Consider the following 12815-nt stretch of genomic DNA (forward strand, 5'->3'; position numbering starts at 1 on the left):
TCTGGCCCAGTATACAGGGAAAGATTTAAGAACGTGGATGTGTACAGTAATCTGTATTCTGAGTTATTTAACAATCACACAGAAAACCTTCCACATCTGGAGCTTGTACCTGTTTGATGGTGTTTAATATCTGCCTGGTGTCCAGAAATTTCTCTCGCAGTATTTTAAGTGTGTTTATATATTTAGTGTGCATTATCTTCTGGAATAATGAAATGAAGAAGAATTTCCTATTTTTCATTTGAATGCTGCCTCTGGTATTCTTGAGTTTGTGTGCTCAAGAAATAATGAATGATCGTTCCTCAGTCACTCCATTCAAATAATTTGCTACTTTACAGCTTTACCTCCATCATTGCTGTCTTCAGATATCCAAGCTGATGAGTTGGAGTCTGTTCAGTCTTATCACATGTGGAAGACTTCTCCTGACCATTCTTGCCAGCCTTGTCCAGACTTGTCCTAGTCCTTGTGGAGCTCCTCCTCAGGAGTCTATCAGATACGTCCACAGCACAAATAAAGGTAGGTTCCTTCCTTCCTTCCTTCCTTCCTTCCTTCCTTCCTTCCTTCCTTCCTTCCTTCCTTCCTTCCTTCCTTCCTTCCTTCCTTCCTTCCTTCCTTCCTTCCTTCCTTCCTTCCTTCCTTCCTTCCTTCCTTCCTTCCTTCCTTCCTTCCTTCCTTCCTTCCTTCCTTCCTTCCTTCCTTCCTTCCTTCCTTCCTTCCCTCCTTCCCTCCTTCCCTCCTTCCCTCCTTCCCTCCTTCCCTCCTTCCCTCCTTCCCTCCTTCCCTCCTTCCCTCCTTCCCTCCTTCCCTCCTTCCCTCCTTCCTTCCCTCCTTCCCTCCTTCCCTCCTTCCTTCCTTCTCAGTGCTCTCTGATGTTGTCAAAACTCAGTGCCACCCAGGAATCTCACCTGGAGCAGGGAACACCTCATGAGGTTCACCAGACACCTCATGAGGTTCACCAAGACCAACCTGGGGCTGCACTTGGGAGGGGAGAGTCCAGAAGAGGCCACAAAGTTAGTAAGGGCTGAAAAAGTTGGGGCTGCCCCCCATTCTTCATGAGCATGAAATGGTTCTTTTTACCAATGCAGAACTAAGAGCAAAAAAAAAAAAAAAAAAAATTAAATTAGTAATCAATGTAGCAGAGATTTGTGTCTCCTTCCCTGGTATTTGGTGGCACGGCAGGAAGAGGAGGAAAAGAAAATGACAGAGGCCTGACATTTGCTTGAACTGGTCCTGCCACGTGGGTCTTGCACACTGAGAGACTTTGTGTGGAGGAACAACACGATCCAAGTTTCCAGAAGTGCTAAGAAACAAGCACCAGAAGACAGTGTAATTTTCACTCACAGAATTATTGCCTTTGTGCAGTTCAGGAGGCTGCAGGGAGTAGAAGGAAGGTTTCTTGTTTCGCTCTTTTGCCTGTGGCAAAACATTCCTTTATTAATTCATTGCTGTTTATAAAGTGGTTTGACTTCCTTGGATGAAAGGCATGACATAAGTGCTTGGTATTAGATGATTATTATTTATTTTTATTCCTTGCAGGCCAAGGACCTATTACAGGCCTCATAAAGCTTAGCACTTCTGCCTTTGTACTTTGAATTAAAAAAGAAAGAAAAGAAAAAGCAGCTCAATCTCTGTAAGATTACAGAGCTGTCTACTATGTATTCCTCAGATAATTTATATTTAAAGGAAAAAATAGAAACAGAAACCAAAGTGATCTCTCAAGGGGGAAAAATTGAGTATTTTTTAAGAAAGAGATCACTCCTTGTCAGATTTTTCACTGCTCTAAATTGATGCCATCCCAATGATTTTGTTTGGGTAGTCTATGGTTAACATTTTCACATTCAAACTCTAAGTTAATAAAACATTCCATGGTACTCCAATTAAACCTTTATTTGGGGGCTTGAAGGCTATTGTGTATGTAACACAGACAGGCACTCAGAACCTGGTGATGTGCAGGAATAAAGTTTTGGGAACACATTTTAAAAGTCCAGGCCAGCATCTTGGCCCTTGTAAATGAACTTGGCTATTTGTAAGTCAGTGAGGTTATGCTGACTTTGGTCAAGTGAGTTTATAAAACTGTCAATGTCAGAAACAATTTATGCACCAAATTTATACCAAAATGAAAAATTAAAGAACCAGAGAAGTGATTAAAAGATATCGCAGCTTCAGACTTCATGTACATCATTGTCATCAACTAGCAAAGTTGTCATCCAATTACCCTTTTTTAGCTGATGAAATAAATTTTTCCCTGTCAGAGATACTCCAGACCCTAAACCATCTCTGCTGGACCCCCTGAAATATAGTAATTTTGCTGCTGACTGGAATTTTTTGCATCCAACTAGAGAAATTCAGTTTCTCTTAAGGCAGAAAGTGCTTTCATTTTTGGACATCAGTGGCATTTTTTGTCCTTTGGCTTCTAAATCAAAATCCAGCCTCTGAACTTTGGAGAAGAGTCATTCTTATAAGACACACGATGCAGCACACAGCACTGTTAATCCTATTTGTCTGGCAATGCCTAAACTTACCTTATATCCTGCAGGAAAAACTGCAGTCAGCCTTGTCTGAGGAAGCTGCAAGGGAATGCTATTCATAGAAACCTTTCTTCCCAGGCAAGCTTTCTAGGTAAGGTGGGCAGCTCTTGTGAATTGCCAAAACCAAGTACAGGGCAAACTAAACCCCCCAGAAAAACAGCTTTGGCTGCACTCTCACTCTGCTTTCAGGTTTTTAGTTTTTGGTTTGGTTTTGTTTTTTCTGGTTTTGTTTGTTGTTTTTTTTTTGTTTGTTTGTTTTTTTTGACTGATCAAAGGAAAAAAAAAAACAAACATTTACTGCTTTTAAAAAGCAGCTACTACATCATTGTGCCTAGGGAACAAGGAAAAGGCTTGTAAGCTGCTTTAAACAGTCCCAAATTAAGAAGTTTTTATGCTACTAAACTTCCATTTTAAACATGCATTTGGTAGATATGTATAAGTGTAATGCTTAATTCACTGAATAAACACTCTGTCCCCCAAACTCTGTGTGTGGCTCCTAAATCCTGCAAACCCAAGGAGGTCTTGCTGAGACCATCCCCTCATCATCCACTGAGCTGAATGGAAATTCCTCTTGGTTATGTCTCCAAGGCAAATTCTCAATCTTAAAACATTTCTCACTGTTACTGTACATAGTTCTGAAACAATCCAAATTTTATAATCCCTAGGCAGGTTTTTTTTTTTTTTTAACAGTTTGGTTAGGAATACAGACCAACCTTCTGAGATCTATAGGCAGTCTCAGTTCCATGTTTTCAATGTTCTTATAGTTACCAGAGTAGAAATTTGTCAGGCAATGTACAGTATTATGGCCAAAGTTTTCTTTTCACACAATGAATGGGTTATGCTTAAACTGCACGCAGAGGTTTTCCTAGGAGAGTTAATCCTAAACAGGTTTTCCCCAGGAAGAAGTGAAGACATGAAAACAAGAGTTTGTGGCAAAAGAGTTTTAATCTTCCAACACAGTCAGGACCTCTTTGTTGTTCAGTAAGTCAGTAGTAAATGCAGAATAATGCTTTATAATATCTGTGGTAGTATAGACCTGACCCACCGTTTTCACATGACCCCACAGGTTTTCCCACCGTTTTAAATCAGGTGTAGTGCCCCTGAAGTTAATCCAATGACTTTCCTAGCCTATAGAGGATGAACAAAGCTAAAACTTCCAGAAGTGAAAGAGTCCCTCCCATCCTGCAGGCCTGTCTTAATTCTTTAATTCTTTAATTTCATAAGGTACAGTTATGGTTTCTTGGTTATATTTACAAAGAAAAGTCTGGCCATGCTTGTCCCAGTTTGCGAGGCAAGATGTATTCCATTTGCCATTTGTATGGCAGTTATCTTCTGTTAAGTGGGCAGTTTTCCTTATCTCTTTCACAGCCAATCCTCTCTCAGGGGAGACATCTGCTGATAATGGGCTATTGAATGTCACTGGGTGACTGATAAGAACTATAACATCCCATTGGGAGATGCTCTGCCCAGAGGGAGGAGCCAAGCGTTCCTACCTGGATATAATATTGAGTTTCTAGAACACCAGCATAGTTTTTTCTGTGCTGGATTTCTCAGAGGAACAGCTGCCTTTTCCACTGCCTCCTCAGAGGAAGACTGCACCCTTTCCTACAGGATCACTGCTTCGAGAGAACCACACCTGACACTCCAGGAGGACTGCAGCCACAATTCCAATTGGACTGCTGCCAACACCCTGACCAACAGGGTGTCGGGTTGTATTCTGACTCTGTCAGTGTTGTTTTGGTTCACTGCATTGTTTATTTTATCTTTTTATTTCCTTCCCTAATAAAGAACTGTTATTCCTGCTCCCATATTTTTGCCTGAGAGCCCCCTCTTAATTTCAAATTTATAACAATTCAGAGGGAGGGGATCTACATTTTTTCCCATTTCAGGGGAGGCTTCTGCCTTCCTTAGCAGAATCCTGTCTTTCCAAACCAAGACAATGCTATATTCAAATTAGGAATAGAAATCTTAGAAAAGAAAAAAATATTTAAAAAAACCCATTGCACAGAGTCAGTGGGAATGTTTGAATATTTGAGTGTTTGTATGAGAGGAGCTAATAATTTTTCTGGCATGCCCCATGATGTTATGAAGAAAACATCTCACAACCTGTGTTTGGAGAGACGTTACAGTCAGATGTCTGCTGATGTTATGAGGTTTTTTCAGTGCATTTTGTGCTTTACTCCCAATCAGACTCATTCAGTTTCCTGTAGATATGATTCTGGCACCTCTCCTTTTGTCTTTCTTCACAAATTATTTATCAAATTTGACTGACAGTCTTCCTCAGCTCCTCTCTCAGACTTTACTGCCTTTTGGTTGAAGGGAAATGTTGCCACTTTTCAGCACATTCCAATTTACACCAATCAGTATCACTGCATTGCTTCCTTGTGGCAGTTTTTATTTCTTGAGTGAAGTATTCTCTTGTATCATACAGAGAAACAATAGGACTGGGGTGGGGCAGCTCATAATTAGAGCTCCTGTCTAGTGGTTAGTGCAAGTAATCAGGACATCAATTACAGCACTGGTGAAAGCTGGTAAAATGCTCCAAAATATCTAAATTTTGACTGATTTTTCAAGGGCAGAAAAATCAATGGGAGAAACTATTTTTAACAAATCACACATTTGCTTGCATTTCATATTTCATTTTTGAAAATGAAGAAAAGCCTGGAAAATTACTGCATATCTCCACCATTGCTTTAAGCTACTATGGATATTTTGTTGTCTGAGTACACATGTTAACACTTGAAAAACATAGAGCTTCTGTGGCCTCAACACAATTTCCCTGACTTGCCATATCCCGTTTCTCTTCTCATCATCTCTTCTCTTCTGTGCTTACGATCTTTCTTCAGGGTTGAGAATGGGAGCACTCAGCCTTTACTGGGTGTGTGAAAAATGGAGGTTTTGTTCCATTCCAGTTTGCAGGGTAGAATGAAAGGATTCAGGCAAAAGAAATGCCAAGAAATGTATGCCAAAACACAACAGGAGCTACCTATGATGACTGTGAACTCAGACAACAATGATTTACATGGAAAATCCACAGTCTTGCTCTGTGTGCTGTTCATGAGCAGCCAACATCCATGACTGGCACTTAGCTATAAAACAAAAATGTGGCCATCTCAGCACCAGTAATTCAATAGATCACTTTCTACATGGCCACAGACTTCAGACTCCATTCCTGTTATGCTCCTGTCTCAGTTTCCCCCGCTCTATCAAAAACGTGTGCTATCAAAAACGTTTTCTCACACTGCTGCTCAAATTTTGAGCTGTAAAAGAAGTAACCCAGAGTGCTGAGCAGCCCTGCAGAGGGACCTCAACAGGCTGGGGAGATGGGCAGAGAAGAAATGCCTGAGATTTAGTAAAGGCAAATGCAGTGTCCTGCATTTATTTGGAGAAATAATTCAGTGCACCAGCACAGGCTGGGGGTGACCTGCTGGGAAGCTACTCTGCAGAGAAGGACCTGGTGGTCCTGGTGGACACAAAGGTGTCCATGAGGCAGCAGAACTCTGGGGTCCAAGAAGGTTGGTGGTGTCCTGGGGTGCATTGGGAAGCGCAGTTCCAGCAGGTCAGGGAGTGATCCTGCCCCTCTGCCCAGCCCTGTGCGGCACATCTGCAGAGCTGTGTCCAGCTCTGGGCTCCTCAGCACAGCAGGGCCATGGAGCTCCTGGAGCGGGGCCAGCGGAGGCTGCAGAGATGATTTAGGGCCTGGAGCATCTCTGGCAGGGAAAGGCTGAGGGAGCTGGGGCTGTCCAGCCTCGAGAGGAGCCCCAGCTGAGAGGGGCCCTCAGCCCTGGCTGTCCCTGTCTGCAGGGAGGGCTCCGAGCAGGGCCCAGGCTCTGCTCTGGGGGCCCAGCAATGGCACCAGAGGAACGGGCAGGGGCTGATCCCAGGAGGTTCCACCTGGGCAGGAGGCAGAACTTCTTCCCTGGGCAGAGACCAAGCCCTGAACAGATTGTCCAGAGAGGGTGTGGAGTCTCCTCACTGGGGATATTCCAGACTCCTCTGGACACAATCCTGTGCCCTGTGCTCTGGGATGACCCTGCTGGAGCAGGGAGGTGGGACCAGCTGCCCCACTGTGGTCCCGTCCAGCCTTGACCAGTTGACTCTGTATGGAATCAGTGGATAGAAGGGGTTCTCCTGTCTGTGCTTCTGGCAGGGTCCTGTCACCTACAGAGTAAACTGCACAGCTACCTGTAGCTCCAGGTCCTGTCCTTGGCTCTCTGGATTGACCAGTTACTACTGTGCTACGTGCACTGTTTTCCTAAGCACTGAGGAGTCTGAGGACTGTCTGCAGTTGTGTCCTGCACTTGACTGAGCACATTGTCAGAACCTATTAAACGTTAACCGTTAAAAACCAGCACAAAAGCCAAACTCTGTTTGTAGATATCTTCACTCAGCTTAAGGGTAAGGAATTTCCACTTAAGGGTGTAGTTGTGGCTTGTGTTAAAGTGGAAATTTACTATAGAAAAACACGAGGAAGATAGAAGTCATCTTGTAAACAACACTGTTAATGATTCATAGGTCGGCTTTTGCTAGATATTTTTATGAAATAGTTGTTTGAAACAGTAACATAGCTGGCATCACACAGAGCAGCAGACCACATGAAACCTCAGCTCCAGTCTATTAAGACAGTGAGTCAGAGAAGTTAGTGCAATGTGAGGGCTTCTTTTGAAATTTCTAGGCATCTGCCTCCCTGCCTCATTACAGCTTCTGAAAATTGCTTAAAGAAGCAATGACATAAAGCTACAGCAGTATATTGAAGTGACAGAAATTTTGCCTGACAAAGGGAAGACACTTAGTGAAATTTACTGGCAAGTTAAAAAGGAAAATTTACATCCCACTGTGGAGGACTAAATATTATTAGACATCAGAGAAGAAGCCCATTAAGTAACATTTTAGCAGTAACAAAAAAAAAAAAAAAAAAATCATGTGAGAGAATCTGTACAAAGCATAGGAAGTGGTTTCTTCAGTGCTTGTGAACTTCTATACATTGTAAGCCTTGTTCTTGTGGAACTGAGAAAATTTGTAAGTCCACAGTTGTAAAATAGTTATTCTTGCCTGGCTGATCAGAGTGCCCTACAAACCCTGCAGTACAAGTCTCCTGGGATTAGCACTCTGCCAATTCTGAGCATGGAAAGACCGGAGACCCTGTCACACCAGCACACGTGGCTACGACTATAAAACTGTCCAGAATTGTTGCCAGACCCTTTGCTGGCAGTCTGACTAAAGAAGATGCAGCATTTTTCAAAAGCATAAGTACACCAATGGCTTTTCAAATCTAGACAAACTCCCTCAATTTTCCTCTTCCTTTACATGACATCCAAATTTTGGGGGGGTGTGGTGGGCAAGTGTGATTCCTTTTCTAGCTATGTTTTATTTCATGAGGTTTTTCAGCTCTCTTGGTTTATATTATACATTATTTCACATCAGTGTCTTACTGGCATTCAGTCAATCCTAGATATTTAGGCAGCCCTTGTGATCAAAGGAACAGCACATCCAGGAATGCATCCATTCATCCCAGGAAAATTGAATAAGCCTCCTCTTTAGGTATCCTCCCCATCAGATGCAGGAAAAGTCCTGGCAAACACTGTGCTCTACATGCCTTACCTATACATGTGAAGTTTTGTGAGATGAATGCAGCCCTGAATATGATTCTACTGATTATTTTAACAAGCTCTTGGCACGTGGAATATTGGACTCTTTTTATTTGACAGCTTTTAGAAACATTATTTTGTCAGATCAAAACATTACTCAGATTCTGACATAAAATTTGGATCATGGAATTATTTTTAGGGATGGAAATTCTATTTTCTTGCCAGGAGGCATAGCAAACAGACAGAAGATAAGTCTTGGTGACCCTGAAGGCCTGGATGACTTGGTGAAGGTAAGAGATGCAAACCACAAAAAGACTAAACAGAACGAAGCATTAAGGTACTTTCTCCTAAATCATGTTGTCTTCCCCTAAATCCTGGTCTCTTTTCCGCAGTCTTTCTTTTTCCTAAGAATTCTTTTTCTTCTCCTAACAACTAAATAAGCTCCTTCCTTCCTTCTTCCCTCCCTCCCTCCCTCCCTCTACAGCAATTGGCAGACGATTAAAAACATGAATTGTTGCATGCTTCCAGGTATCATTTTATGTGGGGGTTGATTCTGATTTCACACAGGTATTGGACCAATATAATTGCACTACTGTTAGTTAATGCAGATCACCTTTTGTGGAGGGAAAACCAGAACATTGGTTCCAAACCTTATATTTGGCATTGCTGTGGTCTCTTCCTCTGCTTTTGCAATGTTTCTGTATCAGCACAATTTTACTGAATTCTATCAAGCTACATGGTGTTGAGACTCGATGTCAGAATGGAAATCAGTATTTAATGAAGAAGCTTGTTAGGAAAAAATGTCTTTCAGGTTTACAGAACTGCAGTGTTGAAGACAGAAAATTTTCAGGTAATAGTCCTTCAAAGGAGAGTGATCAAAGTCCATTAAATCCTTCAAAGACAGGTAGATTTAATAAACATAGAAGATATTCTAGAATTTTAAGGCAGATATGTGTGCTTCAGAGACTCCCAATAAGTACAAAAATGATTTTTCTAATATATCTTTAATGAGAAATGCTAAATATTAAAACATACAAATTGAAATTCTTGTGGAGAAGAAATTGTGATACAGCTGTAAAACTAAGGGGTCATTACTCTGCTGAGCCAGTCACATTTAATTGAAGATTATTAAATAGACATCAGTGAGTGTCAAAAGTTCATAACCAGAGCAGTTACATGAGGGTAGATCACTATTTCCAAGGGAAACAGAAAGGGAAAGGAAATTTATACAGGAAAGTCATTATTATGACTAAACCATTCATAATAATAATAGTAATAAAAAAGCAAATATGTTCTAATCAGAACTTGGGTAAGGGGCAGACCAATTTATCACCAGTAATTTAATTATAAACTAAAGTTGAGAACCATATGTGGTGGATTTGGAAGTCCTGATGAAGACGGAAAAAATCTCTTAATTTAACACTAATTAACATCTTCTGTCTTTTCAGAGTAAAATGCAAGGAAAGAGGAGGATTTAAATCTGGTTGGAGGTACAAAACTGAAAGTGAACCGATTGAAAATAAAATTCTCTTTTTTGCTATTCCTCACATTATCTAAGGACCTGCTCAATCAGATACATGCAGCCGTGAATATGAGACACTGCAGTGTGTGGGCATATTTAAATCATCAATGAAATTGCCTCTAGATCTAAAATCCATATTGAAGATAAATACAAGGCTGGACCCTTGGGTCACAGCTTCACAAGGATTTATGTGTGCATTTGACTTTACATACATGGGTAATGCCATTGATCTCTTTGAATCTGCCTACACATGTAAAGCCAAGCAGAGTTTTCAATCTTGCCTGAATTATAATAATAATAATAATAATAATAATAATAATAATAATAATATTAATAATAATCTTTAGATTATTATCTTCTCAATGTCTGCACCAACCTGCAAAAGTAGCCTGATCCATGTCAGAGTAAGTCCTTACTAACCTGACAACCATTGGAGTAAGGCCTGTGTTCCTGTAGGGTTCTTGGCTCAGTTTTGAGACTGGAATTATTGAAAATAAAAGTGGATTCTGCAACAACCTGAACCATGCCAGGTTTGTTTCCTGCCAAAACCAGAAGGTGAAATTCTGGCGACTGCCTGACATATTTGTAAAATTAATCGACTCTTTTATTTCAATGCAATTAGTCATTGTAAATCCCAGGCACTGGATAGTTTAAGTCTGAATTATTCTCATCTCAGCCATCATATTGATCTGACAATGACAGTTTTTAGTTAAAGTGTGCAGTGTCTATCAGCTCTGCTGTTACAGTGACAAGCAAACCTTGCAGGGACAGAGGATGTTTTTATTAGACCAAGTGAAAAAGCTGCAGAAAAGGAAAGTTTAGAGCTCACAAGTTGTCATTAAAAAGGACTTTCCTTCTCCCAAAGCAATTTTTACTCTAAAATTTTTACAATTTTTACTCAATCTTTTTTCCAAAATCTGGGGGGTTTTTGTTGGGTTTTGTTTGTTAGTTTTTTTGTTTAGTTGTTTTTTTTTTTGTTTGTTTTTTTTAGAAGTTTAAACATATGCTCATACCTTATATTCAAAAGATTTTGTCCAATGAGTTTTATCAAACAAACAGAAAATAAAAAACCCAGAACAAACCCCAGGAAAATATAAAAATATTACTTAATAGTCCCATTGGTTCTCTCACATTAATAACTTGCATATAAAATGTTATTGTATAATATCTGAAGGTAAAATATTCTTATTTTATTATAAAGTTAGACACAAAGGGTTTAAAACACAAAAGCTCTTTATATGGGCATTAAGCAAACTATCAGATAACAGACAATAAGGACACACTGGTTCTAAGTTCTGTGATCTTGTGTCACCTGATTAACACCAATGGATTCCACATTCTGCAGTGCAGTAAATCAGCGCAGAACTCGCCCCACACTCTCCAAAAATGCACTGGATTGCTGGGCCTGCTAAATCCTTCTGTAAAAAAAAAAAATCTCTGAAAGTGAACAAAGGAAAAATGTAACCAATGAACACACTAAGTGCAGTGTTGTAAATGTCCTTTAATCAAAGTCACCTACCTCAATATTTTAGTTTTCACAGGAGTAATACAAAACCACATTACATAGGAGGGAGATTTGGTCTGTACTGCCAAAAAACCCAGCCTCAGACTGGTGCCCCAGCCTTGGCTCACAGGCCAAGTGCTATGATCTGGTTCAATGGGCTGGTTCATCTGTCAATGGGCTTGAGCTGTCTTCCTTCCTGGAAAAGGGTGGCTGAATCCCTACTGAATGCAGGTTTTGGGCTGTGAGTTTCCCTGAACCACCCCAAGGATAGCTGGCGTGAGCCAGGGAGCAGACTTGCATGAAACACACACTGTAAAGGTCTGTAAGTTAGTGTTTGATTCTGTTTCTTTACACAAATGTCTAAATATTATAATAAATGTGGTAAATCAGGGTGCGTGTGATTTTGGCTAATAAAATTACACAACCCCAAATGCACCTTTTAAAAATGTGTCCTCCAGATGCAGACATCTGACCATTTATTTCAACAAAGGAGAATTTTTTTCTTAATGGAAGAACAGCTGATGTCTGAAGGTAATGGTCAGAGTGTTCTGTTAAACACTCTGCTCACACAGAGGTGCTGATGAATGACTGCAAGAAATGAAAGTGCTTTCTAGTAAGAAACAACTGAGCTAAAAACAAGCATGTCAAAGGCAGATTAAACTGTGTGTTCCATTTCAAGGCTCCTGCTCTGGCACAGTCATGGTGCTTTTAAAAGAGCAACGGAAGATTTTCTCTGCCAACACCTTTCCATCACAGTGAGGTCACTCACAGTCCGGACTGCAGGTTTTGCACATAGCAGGGAACGTCACAGAGCTGCTCTGGAGTGGCAGAGCAGCCAGGTGGAGCTTTGAGGTGCACTGGTGAGGCCATACCTCAAATCCTTGTCCAGTTCTAGGCCTGTCACTGCAAGATGGACATGGAGGGGCTGGAGCATGTTCAGAGAAAGGAATGGAGCTGGGAAAAGCTCTGAAGCATCAGGAGGGGCTGAGGAAGCTAGGAAGGGGCTCAGCCTGGAGAAAAGGAGGCTCAGGGGGGACCTTCTGCTCTGCACAACTCCCTGACAGGAGGGGACAGCCGGGGGGATCGGGCTCTGCTCCCAGGGAACAGGGACAGGACAAGAGGAAATGGCCTCAAGTTGTGCCAGGGGAGTTCAGGTTGGACATCAGGAAAGATTTCTTCTGAAAGGACTGTCAGACACTGGAAGGGAGTGTCCAGGGATGTGGTGAATCCCCATTCCCGGAGGTATCCAAGGAACTGCCAAACGTAGCACTCAGTGCTCTGGTCTGGTTGACAAGGTGGGGATTGGTCACAGGTTGGGCTTGATGGTCTTGGAGGCCTGTTCCAGTGATAATAATTCTGTGATTTGATGATTCTGTAACGCTGCCATCTGTGACGGTGTTAATGCAGAAAGTGGGACAATTTCTCCCAGCAAAACCCATTGCCAGGATGACCCATTTGGAAAGAAGTGCAGTCTCAACACCTAGTCAATCCTGTTCAAAAGTCTTTACTGAAGAGGTGAATTGCAGCCTGGAAAAGACTCAAGCTTTGCCTCTGCAAAAGAATTGCAGCTTCAAGGCAAGGCTGGTTGCACATGAGGACTGGCATTTGGAATCAGCTAAGGTAGCATCTCCTACCTGAGGTGCCACCTTTGACACCCCTTTAAACATCCCCACTGA

Source organism: Anomalospiza imberbis, chromosome 5 (assembly GCF_031753505.1).
Source record: "Anomalospiza imberbis isolate Cuckoo-Finch-1a 21T00152 chromosome 5, ASM3175350v1, whole genome shotgun sequence".
Lineage (NCBI taxonomy): Eukaryota > Metazoa > Chordata > Aves > Passeriformes > Viduidae > Anomalospiza > Anomalospiza imberbis.